The sequence below is a fragment of the Balaenoptera physalus genome, assembly GCF_965194825.1.
Source record: "Balaenoptera physalus genome assembly, chromosome: 7".
Taxonomy (NCBI): domain Eukaryota; kingdom Metazoa; phylum Chordata; class Mammalia; order Artiodactyla; family Balaenopteridae; genus Balaenoptera; species Balaenoptera physalus.
Genome location: NC_138886.1, coordinates 72,064,927 through 72,090,999, shown reverse-complemented (window position 1 = coordinate 72,090,999; position 26,073 = coordinate 72,064,927). Strand labels below are relative to the sequence as shown.

General features: G+C 36.7%; 2 long non-coding RNA genes across 2 annotated transcripts in view; both read left to right on the top strand.

Annotated features, from left to right (window-relative positions):
- The window catches only part of LOC309664791, a 324,842-nt gene that overhangs the window by 74,895 nt on the left and 223,874 nt on the right, over nt 1–26,073 (top strand). The window lies entirely within an intron of this gene.
- LOC309664785 overlaps nt 1–26,073 on the top strand; it is a 223,494-nt gene that overhangs the window by 14,612 nt on the left and 182,809 nt on the right. The gene's annotated exons all lie outside the window — the stretch shown is intronic.

The window sequence follows — 26,073 nt, the reverse complement described above, 5'->3', positions numbered from 1 at the left end:
TTCATTGCGGTGCGCGGGCCTCTCACTGCGGTGGCTTCTCTTGTTGCAGAGCATGGGCTCTAGGCACACAGGCTTCAGTAATTGTGGGTTGTGGGCTCAGTAGTTGTGGCGCACGGGCTTAGTCGCTCTGCAGCATGTGGGATCTTCCCGGACCAGGGCTCAAACCCATGTCCCCTGCATTGGCAGGCAGATTCTTAACCACTGTGCCACCAGGGAAGCCCATGAGTGTAATTTTAAATTACTTAACTTCTGTCAGCCTTATAATAATCTTACAATAGAAATAATAATAGTATCTATTCTATAAGGTTATTGTGTAGATTATATGATACAGAGTATGAAGTAAACCAATGCTTGCTTGTACTAAAATCTCAATATAACACTATTGTTATAATAATTTTAACCCTATTATTGTAGTAGTTAAAATGTTTTTGGTTGCAAGTCAATAAAATAACTAGATTAATTCAAAAAGGGGAGAGCAGGGCAGAGTATTTGAAGGACACTTGGTGGAAGAATTCGAAAATCAATGCTTTAGATACACAGCAATTAGGGCCACCCAGGGGCCACAGCTGCAGGGGTCTAGTGTCATCAGCATTAATTGCACACAACCTCAAATGTGCTCTAGGTCTTCATTCCAAGATTCAGATTCAAGGAGATAGCATCTTATTGCTCCAACATGGTTCAGGATATTTAGTACTCCTGCATCCATGAGCCAAGAACAGGAATCCACAGACACCACCGCTAGAGATCCACTCCTATGTAGGAGGCTAGCACCAAGAAAAGGGGCATTGGGCAGCAGTGGAAGATTGCTGCTATCTTCCACTATTAAAACAGCCACTAACTACTACTCTTACAACTTCTACTACTGCTGATGGCTACGTCTCCTTTTATTATTATTGGCAAGCCACTCTCACACTTCATCTAGAGTCAGTTAAAAGCCAGATAGTAAGTACTACAAAAATCCTGGTCCCACAAATCATGCAGGGTTGGGAATTGTCATTGCTGCCCTTTGTGATACCCTAAAGAAAGACAAGAAAATCACATTAAAAGATGTATTTGGAAGAATTTAACTTTATCATTTTTAAAAAGACATAATTCTATTCACAGGCTTGAGTGCGGCTAACTCACCAAACCTGAAAAATATGCATAACAATGATAACTAGCTTTCAGAGACTTTGTTATGCCCTCTAATTTGCACATTATTTCTGACTTTACCTAGCACACTCTAAACAATGTTAGATTTATACTCATTTCTGCCTCTACCTGGCACAGTACTGCAACTATGTGTGTATAAAAGGATTCAATTAAAGTAGATTTAAATGATCCAATTTCGATTAAATTATTTAAATCATTATTTACTTAAACAAGTAAATTGCCATGGCTATTGATGGCATTTCTTTGAGTAAATACTGCCAAGCACATTCAGGCAATATTTATCTGAATAAATATTGATAAACAAACATTTACCTGAATATATAACTATAAGGTATAATTATAATTAGGAAACTATAATTAGGAAATAGGAAATTAACATGATTGATCTAGTATTGTCTTTACTATTTCTCCTAATTGAAGGGCACCTTGCTCGTGCACTAAGGAAAAATCCTCTTTTGATGGATTAATCCTATTAAGAGCAGCAGCTAAAATACAGGGGAAGAAGAATTAGCAGATGAATAAGAAATTATTCACAATAGAGTATATAGATCTTCCTTGATTTGTGATGGAGTTACATCTCCAAAAACCCAGTGTAGGTTGAAAATAGCCTAAGTTGAAAAAGTTTTTAATACACCAATTACCGAATATCATAGCTTAGCCTAGCCTACCTTAATTTTGCTCAGAACACTTGCATTAGCCTAGAGTTAGGCAAAATCATCTAACACAAAGCCTATTTTGTAATAAAGTGTTGACTATCTCATGTAATTTATTGAATACTGTACTGAAAGTGAAAAACAGATGGTTGTAGAGGTACAGAATGGTTGTTAAATGAATCAGTTGTTTACCCTCATGATCGTGTGGCCAGCTGGGAGCTGTGGCCCACTGCCTCTGCCCAGCAACAAGGGAGAATATCATACTGCGTACCCACTAGGCCAGAAAAGATCAAAATTCCAAATTCCAAGAACAGTTTTTTACTGAATGCATATTGCTTTCACACCACCATAAAGCTGAAAAATCCTAAGCCAAACCATTGTTAAGTCATGGACTGTCTGTATACATGTTGGTAATGGAAAAAGCATAGACTTTGCAGTCCAGCAACCCTGGGGTTCAGTCCTACTTCTGCCATTCACTTGATGTGAATTCATGAATCAATTCCAAAATGTGAGCCCCAGTTTCTTCATCTGGAGAATAGACACAATAGAACCTACTTCCAGTTATTACTCTGAGAGGACAATGCCTAAACAGTGATCAGGGTCTAGCATGGAGCATGGCACACACATTGATAGGTCACTTTTTTCTCCAAAGGAAAGTGGAAACCAACTTATTTCGCAATTGACAGAAGGTAAAATAATATGTACAATTTAACCCTTTCAGCAGCACAAAACAAGTTATGTTAAAATAACATTCAAGTTTTTTATTCAAAAATGTCAGGCATGGCATCTTGTTTGATTCCATAATGAGAATGCAAAGGTAAAGACGAATTTAAAGATGCAGATTAGTCAAGAGATTTGCTCAAGTCCAAATGGAAGTCTGGGGTCAAGTTAGAAACAAAAGCCCAAGTCTCCTGACTTCAGCTGTGTGCTAGGATGTACTCTTTGCCTTAGCTCCAGGTGGCATCTATTCCAGGGTTTTGGGTGCTTGCCATACATTAGCCCTCCTATCTGTACTTGAATATCAGAGCAGCAGCAAACACAAATAGGTAGAAAATCAAAGATATGCACTGTGTTCAGAGCAGACAATGTGTTTCTTGTGTAAAAAACAAAGTTAAAACTGTGTAAGCAAAAAGAACAAACAACATACTGAATAAAGGAATCTCAGTTTCTGGAGGAGAAAAAGAAAGATTGTGTATATGGAGGGAAAAAAAACGCCCTAGTGTAGTTTACCTTGCCAGTACAGCATGGGCCAATCCCCTCTCTATTCTGATGTCTTTTTAATCACCCTATCCCATCCTGTCTCAATAGAATAGCTTAGTTACAACTAAAGAAGCCAATAGACTCTGGCTATGTTCTAGTTGAAAACATACAAAATGGGGAAATGAAGGAAAAAAACTAGGCTATTTTCCCCAAAATATTTATGGAAATCATGCTGCACAGCTCCTCAAGAAAAAATAAAAGAGGATTATTCTTAGGTGAAAGGAATCGGGATGAGGATGAAAGAAAAATAAGCGTAGAAAAGAAAGGCCTTTCACAGGATTTGTACTGCACATGTGCACTTATTTTATTCAGAAGGGTGTTGCTACAGAACCCAGCAGGGGTAAACCATTATTTATCTCTGGTTATTAGCCAAGCCTAAATTGTGTAACAAAAATAACAAAAGATTTTCTTTACATCTAATTAGACATAAAGGCTAGAACAATGTTCTTGTGAAAGGATGCTTTTAAGATGCTTTTTTGGAATTGAAATAGTAACAACATTTGTTTTGTGTGGTAAACAGAGCCTTTTGGCAGTGCAGTTGCTTTCATTTTGAAACTGCCAAGAATTATTTGCTTATCTATGGAATTTCAACTACTTTCCCTGCCTGTGAGTCATATGGATACTAATCTAGAATAATGGGGCTGCATTGGAGAACACTGGGGTTTACTGTGGCCATCAGGCAACTCCCCCTACACACACACACACACACACACACACACACACACACACACACACACACACACACACACGTCAGGTACTCACATTACCCGACTGGGAGCAGAGGGTAGAAGACAAAAGAGAATGTAAAAGAAGAGAAAGAAGAAAGACACAGAAGTATCACCAAAGGGGAAAAAAAAAATGCAGGAGAGAAAAGGAAGGAAGAGCAATGTCAGAGGCAATGACAGAATTCCTAGATGCAAAATTGAGGTAGAAGGGAAAAGTGTCAAAAATTAATAAAAAGGAAGAAGGAAGAGGGACAAATGGGAGAGGGTGGTAGACCAAGGAGGAACATAGAAAGTGAAGGGAATAACAGGAAATAAGTGGGAAAAGGCTTGGAAAGATGTTATGAGGCAAGAATAACCTCATAGAACTTGGAAGGAACTGCAAAGTTATCTAAATGATAATGGTATTTGACAGTATGATATGTTATTTGTAGCTGTTTCCAGCTCTCTCTGAACACTATATAGGATTATCCAGATTTTCTGGGGTTTATCACCACAGGCATGTAGGATTAATAGCCTGATGAAGTAAAGAATTATTCTCCAATCCAGTCCTTAGGCTTGTATAGCACTCTTCCCTGAGTAGGGTACATAAAATGCAATAACCAAGGGAAAGGAAAAGGTGTATAGGTGTGTATAGACATTCCCCAACTTACAGTGGTTCAACTTAGGGTTTTTTGACTTTACGATGGTACAAATTTGATATGCATTCAGTAGAAATCATACCTTAAATTATGAATTTTGATCTTTTCCCAGGCTAGTGATATGCGGTGATACCCTCTGGGCGGCTCCCAATCAGCCACTTGATCATGGATGTCAACAATTGATACACTTGCAACCATTCTGTACCCATACAACCATTCTGTTTTTCATTTTCAGTAGAGTATTCAATAAATCACATGAAATATTCAACACTATTATAAATCACATTTTGTATTAGACAGTTTTGTCCAACTATTGGCTACTATAAGTGTTTTGAGCATGTTTAAGGTAGGCTAGGCTAAGCTCTGATGTTCAGTAGGTTAGGTGCATATTTTCAACTTAGGATGGGTTTATTGGACATAATCCCATCTTAAGTTGAGGAAGATCTGTGTATACATTTATCTATCAATATCTAAAATTCTTTAAACTAGGCTTGAAATAGAAAAAAGTACTAGGTTCAGAGAAATTCATTAACAAGTATTATTTAGCACCTACTATGTGTCAAACTCTGGGAATTCAGTGGAAAAAAGTGTAGACACAGCCTCTGTCTCCCAGAGCTGAGAGTCCAGAGTGTGGAGTGTGGTAAATGGTAAGTCACAGGAAGTACAGAGCTACAGGGATCAGGTAACCAGAGACCCAACTCAGTTCAAGTGGAAAGTAATAAAACTGAGTCGAAAACTTAAAGATGATTGAGAACTAATCAGGCAGAAACAAAAAGAAGGGAGGGGTGTTATGAAGAAACAAAGGGAATGAATGTTCAAGACAGAAGGAGTAACAGAATGAAGGAGTGGTCTTTTTGCTTTACAAGAAGTCTCTCTCTATGCCAATTAGCACAACGTATGATGCAAGTGTTGAGTTACGATGTTGTAGGGAAAGCAGAGCCATGTTGTGAAGGGACTTACTTGTTTGCTGTGGATTTAGGGCTTTATAATCAGGACAATACAAAGCCACTGAAACATTGTTCAGTGGGAATTAACATTACCAAATTTTTACTTTCTAAATACCACTCTTTGGAAAGTAGATGAGGAGTAGGCAAGACTAGTGTCAAGAAGTTCAGTTAATAAGCTCTTACAAGAACCCATATAATAGGAGAGGGTGGTCTGGACCAAGGCAGGAGCAATGAGGTGAGAGACAAGGATTTGGATTCTCAAGATACTAATTTGCAGAATCAATGAAATTTGGTAATTGACTAGAAGTGGAGAGATCGAGGTGATGCCCAGAGTCAGTGTGAACAGCTCGCGAGATGGTGTTGCTTTTCACTAATCTAGGAGTAAGGGATCAAAAAGAGAATTGTAAGTAAAGAAGTCAGAGGAATGTCAAACTTGACACCAAGAGGCATTAATCCTTAGTGATAGTTTTGTAAAATGAACTGAATAGTCCTGTGCGAGTTTCTCCCTTTATAGTCACATATTCATTAAACACATTCAATAAAGGTTTATTGAATGAATGATTGAATTCCAGAATGGATGTGAGGGAATAAACAAATGAATAAGTACATGAGTAAATGAAGTAGTAAATGGATGAGAGAAAATTCATGGAGGGAGGAAGGCAATGGGCATGAAAAGATTTTTTTCCTCATCAGCAGGGTGGTAAATCTTACACTCAAAATGGAGTCAGTCTTGCAATTTCAGGAAGTCTAATACTCAAGATGCTCAGTGCAGAGCAAAGATAAAATCCACAAGAGAAACAGTACTGAGGCCTGATGAAGCTCCATTTAAGAATGCAAACAGAGGTTTGCATACTTTATAGGTATTCATTTTTCCCAAGGAGATGAACAGTTATAAATAATGGTATCCTTGTTAATGCTTTCAAAGAAGCCCAGTTTAGACTTCAGATTCTGTCATAATGAGTGTTGACTTCTATCTTACTACATCCTTGGATGTGTACATGCTTATTTAATGATCCTTTTAGTATGATTTGTAAAAGACAAATAAGGTAGCAAAATGGTTTCATTTCACCCCTGGAATCAGAACTCTCTGGGAGTTTTAAGATCAAAACTGAAAACAAACAGCAAGATCTAATAAAAATTAATTATTGACTTGCTGCATTTTAGCACCTCTCTGGCCACACACATATGCACACACATATAAGTGAGCATGGAGAAGGGGCGCCAGCTAGTGTATGCTAACTTACCAGATCATCACCTAAATGAGCTCTTCCACCCTTACACGGTGCTTTCAATGCAACTCAGACGAACTCATTTCTCACTCAGTTGTAAGCATATTTAATAATTCAGAAGGGAGACAGCTCTAGTACTAAAGGATAGGATGCTTTAGCTGATAGCAATATCAATATGTAAGGTAAGAACTTCTTAACCTGTCAGAATAGTGCATAATCTTAGGAGCTCATGACAGAACGTGTGGCTATGAGTCAAAGTAGAACAAACCTGCTTATCCTTAGGCTTAAATTATCCTGTTAATTTCTATATAAGATGGAATTTTTATTAATATGGCTAAAATTCCATTCTTGGTTATTTAAAACTCCCAGAAATAAAAATTTTAGTTCTTAAATTATTAACTATTAGAGAAAACATTCAAAACAGAAGAACCTAGAAAGGATTTACCCTTATTTCATCATGATACATTATTTAACCTTTACAGAACTTTTCCTCTTCATTTTAAAATCTTCTTATCTTGGGGAACTATTGGAATTGTTAAATGCTTTAGCACATGTAAACATTTAACAAACATGATACTGACCCATATAAAGTGTGCAATAAAGGCTAACATAACTGATTTTTAATCAGGCTGAACTCTATGGAAAACAAGCCAGGAACACTTTTTCCCCCAACTAGTTCCTTCAAACATGCTGGAGTAGACCTCTTTTCTGGTCCTAGACCACACCTTGAGTGATTCCTTCAGCTTTCTGGTCACTTTCATTTACAAGAAAAAAAAAATCACACTTTGGCAACTCAGAATTCACTTTCAGATGTTACATAGCCTAGTCTAGTCTAAACCAAAACTGCAATTTCATACCCAATTCAGTCTCTCCTCACATCACCCAGGCTTAGAAACCTCTACGGGAAGACAGGCTTTTACGCTTCCTTGTTCTTGGACTTCTTCTTTCCTACTTCTTTTATTTGCCCCTCCTTTTCCTCTGGGGTGCTATTTGGTCCTCTTCCTCCTGCACTATATTAGGACTCAGGAGGGGTTATGGGGGTGGGAAATAAGCATGAAGTGCTGTTGTAATGTGACCGTTTGTTCCCTCAGTGTGGCAGATGCCCAAACACCTGTTTTCTTGCAGAGCATATTCCCAGCTCTTTCATAGGCCCTGCAGTGACCTTCCTACCATCCAATTTCCTCAAGCAAGCAAAACAATAACCACCTGACCTCTTGCAACACCCCACTGTTCATCTCCTGCTTCCAGCAGATACTCTAGAGCTTCAGACTGCTGGAAATTCCTTGCCCAAGCAGGCTGTCCTCACGGGCACAGTTCCATCAAACTATCTTGAGTCCAGATACCTTTTAAGGTATAAAACTCATGTCTTCTTGTCAAACCAAAACCTGAAGATTCCATCTGCTTCTCACTGCCCTCCTCCCATGGCCTGCTGTCACAGACCACTCCACTCACGCTCCCAACTTGAGAATTCTCCAGGCAGGAGCCAAGAACCAGTCTCTTTATTCACGTACACTCTCAAACTCTCAGAATGCATGTCAAGCACTTCTAAGAACTGCCTTCCTCACTCTACTCCTGTCTTAGATAAAGCAAGTAGATTAGTCTCTGTAGCTCGGCAAACACCCAGCTCGGGTGTGAGATGTCATTTTTCCCAGCTTGCAACCTCCTCCAAAAACCGTAAGAGATTTTCTTGGCGCCTCCTTCACTTGATTTGAAGGTAAAGGAGAAGAGAAAAACAAAAATACTTCACCCCTAAAGCTATTACTCCCGACTCTTACAAATTTTTTCTTCATTTTCTCTGTTTTGACTATATAGGTTGAACAGTGAGTGAGAGAAGAATTTAAATGATCTTCTTAAATCCTAGAGGTGGTTTCTCATCCATAGCATTATTAACACTCTGGATAAGATCTTTTTTTTTTTTGTTTGAGGAGGCAGAGCTGTACAGTGTAGGATATTTAACAGTGCCCCTGCTCCCTACTCACTAGATGCCAGAAGCTTCCCTTCCCCTTGAGTTATGACAATCAAATATGTCTCTAAACATTGCCAAATAGTCTTTGGGGGCAAAATCACCCCAGCTGAGATACATTGTCCTAGAGGTATGGTAACCAGTTGCAGCTGGGTGTTCTCTTTAGCATGTGGAGATATTTTTGTTTGCTTTGGGGTTTGACCTGAAATTTTGAGACAACAGAAAAAATCCATATAGTTATACTAGTTCCCCAACCTCTACCTCCATTAATTTAGTGAACATTCACTCTTTATTCACTAAATAAATCTTCATGTTCTGCTAGGTACCAGACAGTGTCACAGGCATTAAATGAGACAAGACTCTACATCTGGGACCTTACAGGTTGGTGATACTAGAAGCATCACAGAACATTCAGCAGATGGACAATATGAGCGAAGTGGTGACCAAAGGAGACTACCTGGGCATCATTGTGTATGATGAAAACAGAGGGAAATTTGAAGCCTGGAAAGCCAGTTAGGAGGCAGTTGCCATAATAAAACAAACAAACAAAAGAATTTTAAAGGGAGTAATGATCTGGGTATGACTCCAGGTAATGAAGAGCAAAGAATAAAACAGAATGAAGTTGAAAAAAACATTGATGGAATTTTGTAAGTGGTTGGATAGATGGAAGTAAGAGAAGAAAGAGATAAATATCTTCTTTGGTTTCTTTCATGGAGATTGTCACAGTTTTCCTGGCAGATATGGGATTGTTGGGATAAAAAAAGCAAAAAATGTTAGGCAGATGATTGTGGGGAAAAACAAGAGTTTTCACTGGGTTTTTGGATATTCATATGTAGTAATTTTGAGTTGAGGTTGGATTATTCAAGGCTATTCTGTATACAGAAATTCAAGGTGAGGATCTCCCTAGAAGAGATGCATTGGTCTTCACCTCATTTTTCTCTGAAAACCTTAAGATAAACATAAGTGAACTGGTTGATCTTTCAACGATGTTTTGAGAAAAATAGCTCATTACCAACTCAGATTCACAAACTAGCATCCAGACCATCCAACAATAAAAGCCAATCTTTAAACCACCTCTGATGACTTTACCTAAGCAGAGTCAGCCTATCCTTCACAGATAGGAGACATAACTCTTCATAGGCCTGTAAGATGACAGATATTTTAGAAACAAAGACTAATTAGAAATGTAAGAAGTTTTTCTTTTAAATAATATGGCAAATGGACAGCACTTGTTAAAACAACAAGGTTCCAAATATAGTGTAAAAATGTAACTCAAGTAGCCATAGGATTGCTTAGCTAAAAAATATTTAAAAATTAAAAATTTAATGGAAATAGAATTTAACCTATTTCTTCTTCCTGCCATTTCTCCCTTTGTTCAATTGCATTTTCTCAAATTTTAGATAAGGAAGGTTAAATTGAAGACATTTTTGCTCTTTGCTTTTGCTCTTTGGAGATGAACCTATTACCTCATTATCCCCTCACCCTTCTGCCAGTCATTCTACAGCTCCCATGATGGTTCCTTCATTTTTTATCTCTCTCTTGCTTCTGTAGAGAAGTCTAAGAACATTTTTAGGAGTTCTATAGTCTTGGGTTCAAATCTCAAATACACCTTTATAAAGTTATTCTACAAACTCAGGCAAGTCCTTCTCTAAGATTTCATTTCTTTAAAGTCAAGAGAACATTTTCCTTACATGGTTTTATGTTAATTAAATGAATTAAAGATACACATCACAAGTATAGAATTCACTGTAGTTGTTTTTTCCCCTCCCCTTCCCCTTCTGCTAAATGATTTAGTAACAGGAGATACGAAAGGCATGATATGCCTATTTTGTATTTGCTATTATATATGTTAAAACAATAGTAAAAAATATATTTTTGGGTACTACAATCTGGACAATGTCAAACCTATAAAACAAAAAATACATAAATACGTATAGAAAAGAAATGCAAGAATACATACAATTATTAACCGTGATTATTTTGGATGATAAAAAATAGATATTTATCCTTTTCACTGTTCTGTTTCCCTATCTTTGTATAATTGATATTTAATTTCCTAATGAAAAACATAAACTTCATGGAAAAAGAAAAGGAACTTTCTATAGTAAAAGAAATTCCAGTGTTCTCATTAATGAAAACAAAGTTTACTGCATTAACTAGTAACTCAGAGAAATACTCCTCACACTAAATAAGATAATGTTCTTTCATAGTCCTCTACACTATGAGTGGACCAAGCCCCAGTGGTACCGATGGAATACACATCCTCAGTCTCTGTCTATGGCACTGACTTCGGGCTTTTTTTAAAAAAATTAAAATATTTTCCAAATCATAATAATAGCATTAATCTAATCAGATTTTAGTAAATCAATTATCCTTATACAGATGAACACTAAATAGTATGATCATTACTGTGGCTTAGACATGTCTTGTTTTCTAGCACAAGTACAGAACAAATCTCAATAGTCAGGAATATATATTCACCATGTTCCAGCTCAGTTTTGTCTTTATTCTGACTTCTGAAGAGTTACTCAGAGTCTAAGTACTGCGGCAATGGAAGTCTAATCCACATACCACTTTACAGTTTTAATTCAGAATCACATGGACCCTACTTAAACTATTGCCTCTCTCCTCTGCTACCCCAGTAGTGACCTTCAAAGGGAAAATGAAGACTTCAAGAACTTTCTTACTATATTGCAATCAGTCATTTGCTCATCTATTTTCTTATCATAATGCATTCTCCTTTAAGACAGGGGAGGTGTTTCAGACAAGGGAGATGTTTCAAACTCACCCATCAGCAGACAGGCTGCCTGAAGTCGTACTAAGCCCACAGACACCCCAAAACACACTACCTGATGCGGCCCTGCCCATCGGAGGGAAAAGATCCAGCTCCACCCACCAGAACACAGGCACCAGTCCCTCCCACCAGGAAGCCTACACAAGCCACTGGACCAACTTCACCCACTGGGGGCAGATACCAGAAGCAAGAGGAACTATGACCCTGCAGCCTGCAGAAAGGAGACTTCTAATACAGTAAGTTAGACAAAATGGGAAGACAGAGAAATATTGGGTGGGCCAAAAGGTTCTTTCAGTTTTTTCCATAAGATGGCTCTAGTAGCACTTAGTTGTCGTTAACTTCATTTGAAACAATTTTGTTAGATTGTATGCGACAGCTGTCATATCAGCGTGCATTTAAAAAAAGACTTATCAAAATTGGGGAATTTTTGTGCAGCTATTTTAATATTGAAGATGGAAAAAAAGCAACATTTTCAGCATATTATGCTTTATTATTTCAAGAAAGGTAAAAACTCAACTGAAATGCACAAAAAGATTTGTGCTGCATATGGAGAAGGTGCTGTGACTGATTGAACGTGTCAAAAGTGGTTTGCAAAGTTTCGTGCTGGAGATTTCTCAATGGATGATGCTCCATGGTTGGGAAGACCAGTTGAAGTTGATAGCGATCAAATCGAAACAATAATTGAGAACAATCAACTTTATACCACACAGGAGATAGCCGGCATACTCAAAATATCCAACCAGGCATTGAATATCATTTCCACCAGCCTGGTTATGTGAATTGCTTTGATGTTTGGGTTCCACATAAGTCAAGGGAAAAAAACCCTCTTGACCATATTTCTGCATGAGATTCTCTACTAAAACATAATGAAAACGTCCCGTTTTAAAAACAAATTGTGATGGGCAAAGAAAAGTGGATACTGTACAACAATGTGGAATGGAAGAGATCCTGGGGCAAGAGAAATGAACCACCACCAACCACACTAAAGGCCTGTCTTCATCCAAAGAAGGTGATGTTGTGTATATGGTGGGATTGGAAAGGAGTCCTTTGTTATGAGCTCCTTCCAGAAAACTGAATGATTAATTCCAACAAGTTGTCCTCCCAGTTAGACCAAATGAAAGTGGCACTCGACGAAAAGTGCCCAGAATTAGCATAATCTTCCATCAGGATAATGCAAGACCTCATGTTTCTTTGATGACCAGGTAAAAGCTGTTACAGCTTGGATGAGAAGTTCTGATTCGTCTGCCATATTCACCAGACATTGCACTTTCGGATTTCCATTTATTTTGGTCTTTACAAAATTCTCTTAATGGAAGAAATTTCAATTCCCTGGAAGAATGTAAAAGGCACTTGGAACAGTTCTTTGCTCAAAAAGATAAAAAGTTTTGGGAAGATGGAATTATGAAGTTGCCTGAAAAATGGTAGAAGACAGTGGAACAAAAGGGTGAATACGTTGTTCAGTAAAGTTCTTGGTGAAGATGAAAAATGTGTCTCTATTTTTATTTAAAAAACCAAAGGTGCTTTTTGGCCCACCTAATATATTGCAGTTGAAGTAGCAAGGTAAAAACCCACAGGACCAAATAAATGAAGAGGAATTAGGCAATCTATCTGAAAAATAATTCAGAGTAATGATAGTAAAGATGATCCAAAATCTCAGAAATAGAATGGAGAAAATACAAGAAACCTTTAACAAGAACCTAGAAGAACAAAAGAAGAGGGACTTCCCTGGTGGTCCAGTGGTTAAGACTTCGCCTTCCAATGCAGGGGTCCGTGTTTGATCCCTGGTCAGGGAGCTAAAATCCCACATGCCTTGTGGCCAAAAAACCAAAACATAAAACAGAAGCAGTATTGTCACAAATTCAATAAAGACTTTAAAAATCGTCCACATCCAAAAAAATAATAAAGAACAAATAAACAGTGATGAACAACACAATAACTGAAATTAAAAATGCACTAGAAAGAATCAATAGCAGAATAACTGAGGCAGAAGAATGGATACGTGAGCTGGAAGATAAAATGGTGGAAATAACTGCCAGGGAGCAGAATAAAGAAAAAAGAATGAAGGGGCTTCCCTGGTGGTGCAGTGGTTGAGAGTCTGCCTGCCAATGCAGGGGACACGGGTTCGAGCCCTGGTCTGGGAAGATCCCACATGCCGCGGAGCGGCTGGGCCCGTGAGCCACAATTACTGAGCCTACGTGTCTGGAGCCTGTGCTCCGCAACAAAGAGAGACCGCGAGAGTGAGAGGCCCGCACACCGCGATGAAGAGCGGCCCCCACTTGCCACAGCTAGAGAGAGCCCTTGCACAGAAACGAAGACCCAACACAGCCATAAATAAATAAATAAATAAAATTAAAAAAAAAAAAAAAAGAAAAAAGAATGAAAAGAATTGAGGACAGTCTCAGAGACCTCTGGACAACATTAAATGCACCAACATTCGAATTATAGGGGTCCCAGAAGAAGAAGAGAAAGAGAAAGGGTCTGAAAATATTTGAAGTGATTATAGTAGAAAACTTCCCTAAAATGGGAAAGGAAATAGTCAATCAAGTCCAGGAAGCACAGAGAATCCCATACAGGATAAACCCAGGGGAAATATGACGAGGCACATATTAATCAAACTATCAAAAATTAAACTGAAAAATATTAAAAGCAGCAAGGGAAAAGCAACACATAACATAAAAGGGAATCCCCATAATGTTATCAGCTGATCTTTCAGCAGAAACTCTATAGGCCAGAAGGGAGGGGCAGGATATACTTAAAGTGATGATAGGGAAAAACCTACAACCAAGATTACTCTACCCAGCAAGGATCTCATTCAGATTTGATGGAGAAATCAAAAGCTTTACAGTCAAGCAAAAGCTAAGAGAATTTGGCACCACCAGACCAGCGTTGCAAAAAATGCTAAAGGAACTTCTCTAGGCAGGAACCACAAGAGAAGAAAAAGATCTACAAAAACAAACCCAAAACAATTAAGAAAATGGTTATAGGAACATACATGTTGATAATTACCTTAAATGTAAATGGATTAAATGCTCCAACCAAAAGAGACAGACTGGATGAATGGACACAAAAATGAGACCTGTATATACGTTGTCTACAAGAGATCCACTTCAGACCTAGGGACACATACAGACTGAAAGTGAGGGGAGGGAAAAAGATATTACATGTGAATGAAAATCAAAAGAAAGCTGGAGTAGCAATACTCATATTAGACAAAATAGACTTTAAAATAAAAACTGTCACAAGAGACAAGAAAGGAAACTACATAAAGAGGCAGAATACACTTTCTTCTCAAGAGCACACGAAACATTCTCCAGGATAGATCACATCTTGGGTCACAAATCAAGCTTCAGTAAATTTAAGAAAATTGAAATCATATCAAGCATCTTTTCTGACCACAACACTATGAGATTAGAAATCAATTACAGGAAAAAAACTGTAAAAAAACCCCACAAACACATGGAGGCTAAACAATATGCTACTAAATAACAAAGAGATCACTGAAGAAATCAAAGAGGAAATAAAAAGTACCTAGAAACAAATGACAACAAAAACATGATGCCCCAAAACCTATGGGATGCAGCAAAAGCAGTTCTAATAGGGAAGTTTATAGCAATACAATCCCACCTCAAGAAAAAAGAAAAATCTCAAATAAACAACCTAACCTTAAACCTAAAGCAACCAAAGAAAGAAGAACAAACAAAATCCATAATTTGCAGAAGGAAAGAATTCATAAATATCAGCACAGAAATAAATGAAATAGAAATGAAAAAAAAAGTAACAAAGATCAATAAAACTAAAAGCTGGTTCTTTGAGAAGATAAACAAAATTGATAAACCTTTAGCCAGACTCATCAAGAAAAAAAGGGAGAGGACTCAAATCAATAAAATTAGAAATGAAAAAGGGGAAATTACAACTGACACTGCAGAAATACACAGGATCATAAGAGACAATACAAGCAACTCTATGCCAATAAAATGGGCAATCTGGAAGAAATGGACAAATTCTTAGAAAGGTATAACCTTCCAAGACTGAACCAGGAAGAAATAGAAAATATGAACAGACCAATCACAAGTACTGAAATTGAAACTGTGATTAAAAATCTTCCAACAAACAAAAGTCCAGGACCAGGTGGCTTCACAGGTGAATTTCATCAAACATTTAGAGAAGAGCTAACACCTATCATCCTCAAACTCCTCCAAAAATTTGCAGAGGGAGGAATACTCACAAACTCATTCTACGAGGCCACCATCACCCTAATACCAAAACCAGACAAAGATATCACAAAAAAAGAAAATTACAGGTCAATATCACTGATGAACATGGATGGAAAAATCATCAACAAAATACTAGCAAACAGAATCCAGGAACACATAAAAAGGATCATTCACCATGATCAAGTGGGATTTATCCCAGGGATGCAAGGATTCTTCAATATACACAAATCAACAATGTGATACACCATATTAAAAAACTGAAGAATAAAAACCATATGATCTTATCAATAGATGCGGAAAAAGCTTTTGACAAAATTCAACACTGATTTATGATAAAAACTCTCCAGAAAGTGGGCATGGGGGAAATTACCTCAACATAATAAAGGCCATATATGAGAAACCCACAGCAAACATTATTCTCAGTGGTGAAAAACTGAAAGCATTTCCTCTAAAATCAGGAACAAGGCAAGGGTGCCCACTATCACTACTATTATTCAACATAGTTTTGGAAGTCCTAGCCACGGCAATCAGAGAAGAAAAAGAAGTAAAAGGAATCCAAATTGGAAAAGAAGTAAAACTGTCACTGTTTGCAGATGACATGATACTATACATAGAAAATCCTAAAGATTCCACCAGAAAACTACTAGAGCTCATCAATGAATTTAGTAAAGTCGCAGGATACAAAATTAATACACAGAAATCTCTTGCATTCCTATACACTAACAATGAAAGATCAGAAAGGGAAATTAAGAAAACACTCCCATTTACCATTGCAACAAAAAGAATAAAATACCTAGGAATAAACCTACCTAAGGAGACAAAAGACCTGTATGCAGAAAACTATAATACCCTGATGAAAGAAATTAAAGATGATACAAACAGATGGAGAGATATACCATGTTCTTAGACTGGAAGAATCAGCATTGTGAAAATGACTCTACTACCCAAAGCAATCTACAGATTCAATGCAATCCCTATCAAACTGCCACTGGCATTTTTCACAGAACTAGAACAAAAAATTTAACAATTTGTATGGAAACACAAAAGACCCCGAATAGCCAAAGCAATCTTGAGAAAGAAAAATGGAGCTGGAAGAATCAGGCTCCCTGACTTCAGACTATACTACAAAGCTACAGTAATCAAGACAGTATGGTACTGGCACAAAAACAGAACTATAGATCAATGGAACAAGATAGAAAGCCCAGAGATAAACCCACGCACATATGGTCACCTTATCTTTGATAAAGGAGGCAAGCATATACAATGGAAAAAAGACAGCCACTTCAATAAGTGGTGCTGGGAAAACTGGACAGCTACATGCAAAAGAATGAAATTAGAACACTCCCTAACACCATACACAAAAATACACTCAAAATGGATTAAAGACCTAAATGTAAGGCCAGACACTATCAAACTCTTAGAGGAAAACATAGGCAGAATACTCTATGACATAAATCACAGCAAGATCCTTTTTGACCCACCTCCTAGAGAAATGGAAATAAAAACAAAGATAAACAAATGGGACCTAATGAAACTTCAAAGCTTTTGCACAGCAAAGGAAACCACAGACAAGATGAAAAGACAACCCTCAGAATGGGAGAAAATATTTGCAAATGAAGCAACTGACAAAGGATTAATCTCCTAAACTTACAAGCAGCTCATGCAGCTCAATATTAAAAGAACAAACAACCCAATCCAAAAATGGGCAGAAGACCTAAATAGACATTTCTCCAAAGAAGATATACAGATTGCCAACAGACACATGAAAGAATGCTCAACATCATTAATCATTAGAGAAATGCAAATCAAAACTACAATGAGATATCATCTCACACCAGTCAGAATGGCTATCATCAAAAAATCTACAAACAATAAATGCTGGAGAGGGTGTGGAGAAAAGGGAACCCTCCTGCACTGTTGGTGGGAATGTAAATTGATCCAGCCACTGTGGAGAACAATATGGACGTTCCTTAAAAAACTAAAAACAGAACTACCATATGACCCAGCAATCCCACTACTGGGCATATACCCTTAGAAAACCATAATTCAAAAAGAGTCATGTACCAAAATGTTCATTGCAACTCTATTTACAATAGCCAGGACATGGAAGGTACCTAAGTGTCCATCAACAGATGAATGGATAAAGAAGATGTGGCACATATATACAATGGAATATTACTCAGCCATAAAAAGGAACGAAACTGAGTTATTTGTAGTGAGGTGGATGGACCTAGAGTCTGTCATACAGAGTGAAGTAAGTCAGAAAGAGAAAAGCAAATACTGTATGCTAACACATATATATGGAATCTAAAAAAAAAAAAAAGAAAGAAAAAATAGAAAAAAAAATGGTCATGAAGAACCTAGGGGCAAGATGGGAATAAAGATGCAGACCTACTAGAGAATGGACTTGAGGATATGGGGAGGGGGAAGGGTAAGCTGGGACAAAGTGAGAGAGTGGCATGGACATATATACACTACCAAACGTAAAATAGATAGCTAGTGGGAAGCAGCCACATAGCACAGGGAGATCAGCTCGGTGCTTTGTGACCACCTAGAGGGGTGGGATAGGGAGGGTGGGAGGGAGGGAGATGCAAAAGGGAAGAGATATGGGGACATATGTATATGTATAACTGATTCACTTTGTTATAAAGCAGAAACTAACACACCATTGTAAAGCAGTTATACTCCAATAAAGATGTTAAAAAAAAAAAAAAGTGCAAACAAACCAACCAAGCAAAAAAAAAGAAGTGAAAAAAAAAAAAAAACCTTAGGGAAGCAAGGATTGTTTATCCCTTTTAGAAAAAGTCTTTCTAAATTAAAAAAAACCCCAAAAAATGAAATGTAAAAAATTTATATGAGGGGCTTCCCTGGTGGCGCAGTGGTTGGGAATCTGCCTGCCAATGCAGGGGACGCGGGTTCGAGCCCTGGTCCGGGAAGATCCCAGAGGCCGTGGAGCAACTAAGCCCATGCACCACAACTACTGAGCCTGTGCTCTGGAGCCCGCGTGCCACATCTGCTGAAGCCCACGCGCCTAGAGCCCGTGCTCTGCAGCAGGTGAAGCCACCGCAATGAGAAGCCCGTGCACTGCGGTGAAGAGCGGCCCCTGCTCGCCGCAGCTAGAAAAAAAAAAAAGCCCACGCGCAGCAACGAAGACCCAGCGCATCCAAAAATAAATAAATTAATTAATTAATTAAAAAAAAATTTATATGAGTTCCCTAGAAATGCAGTATACCTACCTGAGTATGATTAGAAATCGAGATATTATTTCAAAATTAAGATATGTGTTGAAAAGTAAATTAAGTATATTTACCTTCCATGACTAAAATTGTAGAAAATAAAAGAATTTACTTACTCAAATAGGAAAAAAAAAAAAAGAAATTAAAACAAGATTTGTTTTTTTAATCCGAGCAGACATCAGTGGCCACACACCATCACAAACTATAGGGGAAGAGCATGACCACGGCATTAGTACAGGCAAGTCACTAAATAAAAACCAAACACACAGCAATAACAACAATCCTGGGAGGACTCAGATGCAAAGTTGCTAGAAAATACTACCTAAAATGTCCAGCTTTCAGACAAAAAGCTGTTAAGACATGCAGAGAAATAGGGAATGTGACCATACTCAGGGGAAAAAGCAGGCAATAGAAACTGTCTCTGAGAGAGTACAGATGTTGAAGTAAGAAAACAGAGACGTCAGAGGAGCTACGACTAAATATGGTCCAGATACTAAAGGAAGCCACATGTAAAGAATTAAAGGAAAGTATGACAACCGTGATATAATAAATAGAGAATATCAATAGAGATATAAATTATTAAAAAGACTCAAGGTACACAGTATGTTTTACATTGATTTAGATCTTCCTCAATTTCTTTTATTAGTGTCTTATAGTTTTCCACATACAGACCCTGTACATATTTTGTTAGACTTATACTTAACTTCTTTATTTTTGCAAATTATTATAAAGGTTATTTTTTAAAGTCTCAAATTCCACATGGTAATTGATGGTATATGTAGGGTCACAGTTGACTTTCGTGCACTGACCTTGTAACCTGTGACCTTGCTAAACTCATTAGTTTCAGAAGTTTTTGATAGATTCTTTGGGATTTCCTATCTAAACATTTTCACTTTCATCTTTATAGTTTTGCTGAATATAGAATTCTTGGTTTACTTTTTCTTTCTTTCAGCACTGACTACATTTTGAACTTCATTTCTGGTGAGAAGTTAGCTGTTAATCATATTGTTCTGTATGAGTTGTTTTTCTCTTGTTGTTTTCAAGATGTTCTTTGTTGTCTTTGGTTTTAAACAGTATGACTATGACATTTCTAAGTGTGTCTATCCTACCTCAAGTTTGTTGACCTTCTTGGAAGTCTAAGTTGATGTTTTCTTCAAATTTGGGAAGTTTTAAGCTAATATTTTCTTTAAATAATTTTTTCCCATTTTCTCTTTATCCTCTCCTGGGAGTCCTTTATGCATATATTCACAGTTTCTCACAGGTCTCTGAAGCTCTTTTTCTTTTATTTTTTTCCCTTCTGTTCAATTTTGTTTTTCTTCAGGTTTGCTTTTTTCTTCTACCATCTCAAATCTGCTGTTGAGCCCCCTAGTAAATTTTTTATTTCAGTTTTATTTTTTATCTACAAAATTTCCACTTGGTTCTTTTGAATAATTTATCTCTATTGATAATTAATTTACTACATTAAAAGAATGACAAAAATATATAAAACATTTCAATAGATATACAAACAATATTTGAAAAAATTCAATTATCTATGCTAGATAAAAACTCTAAACAAACCAGGAATATAAAGGATTTTCCTCAAACTGTTAAAGCATCTGTTAAAAATCTATAGTTAATATTATATTTAATGTGAAAGACGGAATGTTTTCTTCTAAAATTGTAAACAAGTTCACTTTCATCATTCTATTCAACATTATACTGGAGGTCCTAGCCAATGTAATAAGGCAATATAAATAAATTTAATAAATGCATATTAGAAAAGAAAATCCCCTTTACTTGTAAGCAATATGACCTTGTATGTAGAAAATACTAAGGGAAAAAAAACCACATTAGAGTACAAGAGTTCAGCAAGATCAAAGGAGACAAGATAAATACAGAAACATCAGTTGACTGTTTATGTATCAGCAATGAAGCACCAACATATTTAGAATAGGATAACAACATGTATACCAAAGACTACAAGACATTGCTGAGAGAAATGAAAGGAGATATAAATAAACATTCCATGTTCATGTTCAATATTGGTAAGATGGCAATTCTCCTCAAATTGATCTATAGACTCAAAGTAATTTCTATTGAAACACCATCAGGCTTCTTTTCAGAAATTGACAATCTGTATTTAGAACTTATGTTGAAATGCAAAGGACTGAAAATAGCCAAAACCATTTTGAAAAACAACAGCAAAGTTGGAGGACTTATACTTCCAATTTCAAAAGTTACTATAATCATACAGTAATCAAAATAGTGTGGCACTGGCAAAAGAAAAGATTTAATAAATCAAAGGAAAACATTTGGGAATCCAGAAGTAATTTCTTACATTTATGGTTAGTTGATCTTTAACAAATGTGCCAAGGCAAATTCAATGGGGGAAAAATAGTCTTTTTAATAAATAGTGCTGAAACAACTGAATATCCACATATAAAAAGATGAATTTAGACCCTTACCTCATACCAAACACAAAATTAACTTAAAATGGATATTATACCTAAATGTAAAAGCTGAAATTTTACATTTTTAAAAGAATGTGTAGGAAAGATATCCTCATGACCTTGGGTTAGACAAAGAGTTCTGAGATCCAAGACGCAGAGCATGATATATAAAGGAAAAAAATGATAAACTGGACATGATAAAATTAAAGCTTTTGTGCTATTAAGAAAATGAAAAAATTAGCCACAGACTGGGATAAAATATTTGCAAATAATACATTTTATAAACACCTTGTGTCTGTGATGCATAAAAATTACAACTCAATAATAAAACAATAAACCCAGTGAAAAAATGAGAAAAAATGTTGACTAGACATTATACCAAAAAATATATGAATAACTAATAAACTCTTACCACTTTTATAACCCCTTTTTGAACACCACACCCCTCAAGGATCTCTTCCTCTTCAAACTCTTCTTGTATATTTGTTTGCCGTATCTTTCATTAGCACTTACTATCTATCATGTATTGTTAGCTGTTCTTACATATGCATGCCCTGACTACCAGTCTGGTACACAGATTTGGAATGGTCACTAAACAGTATGTTATAAATCTTTGAGGGAGCCAAGTCTGGTACAGTACATTGCAGAGGGTAGCTATTAAATACTGATGGTTAGGGAATCAGAAGACTGCAGAAGACCTTTAAAACAGATTCTTCCATGGAAGATCAAATGTGAAAACTTAACTCATACCTACTTTTTTCTTTTCCTATCTACGAAGAGGAAGTTTTCAGAGCTTCCTTTGCCAGTTCTTCTTAGTGTTAACAACTCTCACTATCGATCAGTATTATACACAGTTGGTCTAGTACTTTTAAGTTTTATTCCAGTTGATGTATGTTCCTTTTTTAAAATAGCAGTTTAATTTGGTCACTCGACCAAGGTTAATAATCAACTTCAAATTCTATTCTACCATGCTGAACCAGCTGAGACTACCTTCATTAAATTCACATAGAGCCTTGAGAAATACTAGACAAGAGCTAGATATTCTTTAAGTCCAATATCTCAAAGATAATATGACATCCTAGGAATGCTATTGGTATGCCTAGGTGTGTGGTCTATCAAATTAATAATTATTTTTTAATCAAACAGTAAAAGACACTGCCTCCCTGAACTGAGTACAAATATAAAATAAATCACTAATCATTAATTATGTTTTGCATTATATACCAATTATTTGTGAAGAAGCCTGAGAGTGTTATAAATATAATCCCATTAGTTTTCTCAAATTTTCTGTAAGCTTGAGAGGTAGTCATTATTATCTCTATATTTAACACATTGCTATACTAATAAAATCTAGGCTCTTTTACATTTTACAAAACACATTTACATTTATCATTCTACTTGTCCTTTTGTGAAATAGATACTATTATCATCTTCTCTTTTCAAATGAGAAAACTGAGGTGTAATCACTTCCCAAGATCTTTGTAATCATTAATATTGACAAAAGCTAATCTTTACTTCTGAGGAAGTGTCCCTGATACAAAGGATCATCCTAATATAAAAAAGAGTTGAAGTACCTGGTTTGGTATTAAGAAATGGGAGAGTAAGGGGCAGAAAGGGAAACTTTAGGGACCAAGGCTAAGTGCTTTTATCAACTGCAATTCAGTCAAGGTCCAAAACTTGTTTTGCTATTGCTGTCTTTGCTCCTGGGCCTTCCCATCAAAATTTGAACCTATATGCTTAATTCTTGACAGAACATTCTAGAATAAAGTATGAGCAAAATAGCTATGTTGCCTGAAATAGTCACTGACTATAGGGCCCATATAGCAAGGTTTACAGCCTTCAAGCTTCCTAAAACTGTCTTCCTCTAAGTAGCTAGAACAGTCTTCATATTTGCCACTCGAAAGTCAAAAGGTTTCTGTCATATACGCTCTACCTCCTAGCCGAGATGAACAGATGCTACAGAATGCTATTGGAGCAAGCAACTAGGGTGAACTTGCTACTAGTAACTAGTGAATCTGTCAGTATGAGTTAGCTCCCTCTTCATGTTGCTGACTTTTACTCTAAGAACCCTGGCATTGCTGTTGCGTTATAACACAGTGCTACTTTGGGGGTTTTAATATTTATAGTGGAGTCTTAGTAGTTTAGGCAAATGTTTATTATTATATCTTGAACAAAAAGCAAAAAATTGAAGAAAACAATCTGATAGCATGATATCGTTTGGCCAAAATAGCCTCTGGTTGTGCAATTCCACAGGAACCATTGTCCAAGGAAGAAACAGGAAGACAGTAGAGAACAGTATGTAAACAGCTCTGCTACTACATAACTTGTGAGGTTGGTCAAGCCACAGTTTATTAATCTGTACAACAGGAATACTATTGTTATCTATTGATAAAATATCCAATAAAATATTTTATATATATAAGCTCACCAGAAAATTGATTGCAGTGATTAGAGGCAAAGGTCTGTGGTTAAGCTTCAGCTGTGCCACTTACTCATCATACCGTGGGCTTTATGAATCTCAATTTTCTCAGATGAAAAGTGAAGCTAGTCATGTCTACATGCCTCAGTTATCTGATTATGTTTTTATTTAGAGAAGCAACTGAGACAATGCTGCCAAAAGAACTATACTGATAATAATAAAAATTTTATCTATGGAATTATAAGAATTTGTTCATCTCTTGGTATCTGATGGAATCTCTCACACCCAACCAAAACATTTACTCCCTGCTCTGCCACCATCCTCTCAGTGCCATTCCTGTTACCATCCTTCTAGAGAGGAGGTGTTCTGTTCCCTTTAAATCAAGGACAGAAGTCCTAAGAAGTCCACCTATATTACAAAATCAGCATGGAGGAGCAGGGAAGCAGTGATAGCACGTATATTAGAGGATTTACTTTGAATTAATTATTTCCACACACTGTACTGCATCCTTAACAATTCATCAGGTGACCACCATGCCTTTATCTATACTCTTAGGTACTTTTGGCATTTACCACATATACCAGATGTTGAAGCATAATAGATTTGTAAATGGGTGAATATATTTTATGGGATTTTGTTAAGTACTGTCCAAATACATGCTAGCATTACTATCTATAATAACTTCATCAAAATGTTTATAACATGTTTTTCAGGTCACATTTACAATCAAGGTCGGGGGACTTTCATTTGTTCTTTCATTCACTAAAAATTATTTTTAAAGTGCCTATTGTGTTATGTATTTAGTTAATCTCTAAATACTCATTGATAAATAAAACAAACATGGTTCCTGTTCTTCTAAATTTAATAGTCTAGTGGGATAAAGATAATGAAGAAATGAAGCAAGTTAGTGTATGCATTGGTCAGGAAGGGTCAGATTATGCTATGTTAATGAGCAACTCCCAAATCTCAATGACTTGACACCAGCAAAGCTTTTTCCCTTGTTCATGCAGTTTTCTCTGCGCAAGTCTATAGGAAGGGTCTGCACACCTTTGTCACTCAGGGACTCAGGCTGACAGAGGCTTTATCTTATCATGTGCTTCCTACAATCTCCACAGCAGTGGGAAATGAGTGTGGCAAATCCCACAGTGGTCTTAAAGTTTCTGTTCATGTGTGGCTCACATCTCTCCTGCTTATGTTTCATTTTGCAAAGCAAGTCGCATACACATACTTAAATTGAAAGAGTAAAGTAGTGCAACCCCACAATATGCTCAGATGGAAGAAAGTAAAAAATATTCAGTGAATAGCTGTTATGATTTCCACAATATAAAATTTCAAATGAAGAGGGTCTAGAGACAGAGACTACAGCAGTAGGATAGGAAGAAAAACCCCTTATACATGGGCCATCTGAATATTCTTCTGAGACTTGAATAGATAAGAATTCAGCCCAATAATGAGCAGAAGAAAGAATTCATGTAAGAATTAACCTGGGTAAAAATTCTGAGGTTGGCAAGAGCTAGACAATTATAAGGAACAGAAAAAGGTTTGGCACAACTGACACATGATGGGTGAGGAAGGGACTAGAAAAAGGGACTGGGATGATATCTTTTGTGGCCTCATATGCCACAGTTACGAGTGTCAAATCAAGGAGGGCTTTAAGCCAGGGAGCAGCAGCATCTGGTTTATGACTGCCATGTGGAATGTAATGCTGCAGGTCAAGAGTAGAAATTATAATGGTACAGCATTATTAAAAGTGGGAGGAGCCCACAGTAATTATGGCCCACCCACACTAGGTGACCATATATAGCTCCCACAGGGGATTACCCCTGGAGCACCTGGTTCCGGTGATCAGGGGGAATTGCAACACTGGGTCTCACAGGACACCTTCTACATAAGGCCATTTCTTCATGAACAGGAGACGTAGCTGATATACCTAGTACATAGAAAAAAACCAGACAGCCAAAATGAAGAGACAAAGGAATACCTTCCAAATGAAAGAAACAAGACAAAACCTCAGATAAAGAGAGATATGGATGATTTACTGCATATCTAAAATGATAGTTAAGTGATACACAAAATTTAAAAATGTAAAATATGATGTCAAAAACATAAAATATGGAGTGGGTGATATAAAAATGCAGTTGTTTTTAGAACTCATACATAAGTGACCATCCACTTAAAAGAGACTGCTATATACATAGGTTGTTATATATTAACCTTTGGGTAACGACAAACCAAAAACCTACGATGGATACATAAAAAATGAAGAGAAAAGAATACAAATGTACCACTAAAGAAAGTTTTCAAATCACAAGAGAACAAGAGAAGAAAGGAACGAGAAGAAATATAAGAAAAACCAGAAAACAATTCACAAAATGGCAATAAATACATGCCTAACAAAAATTACTTTAAAT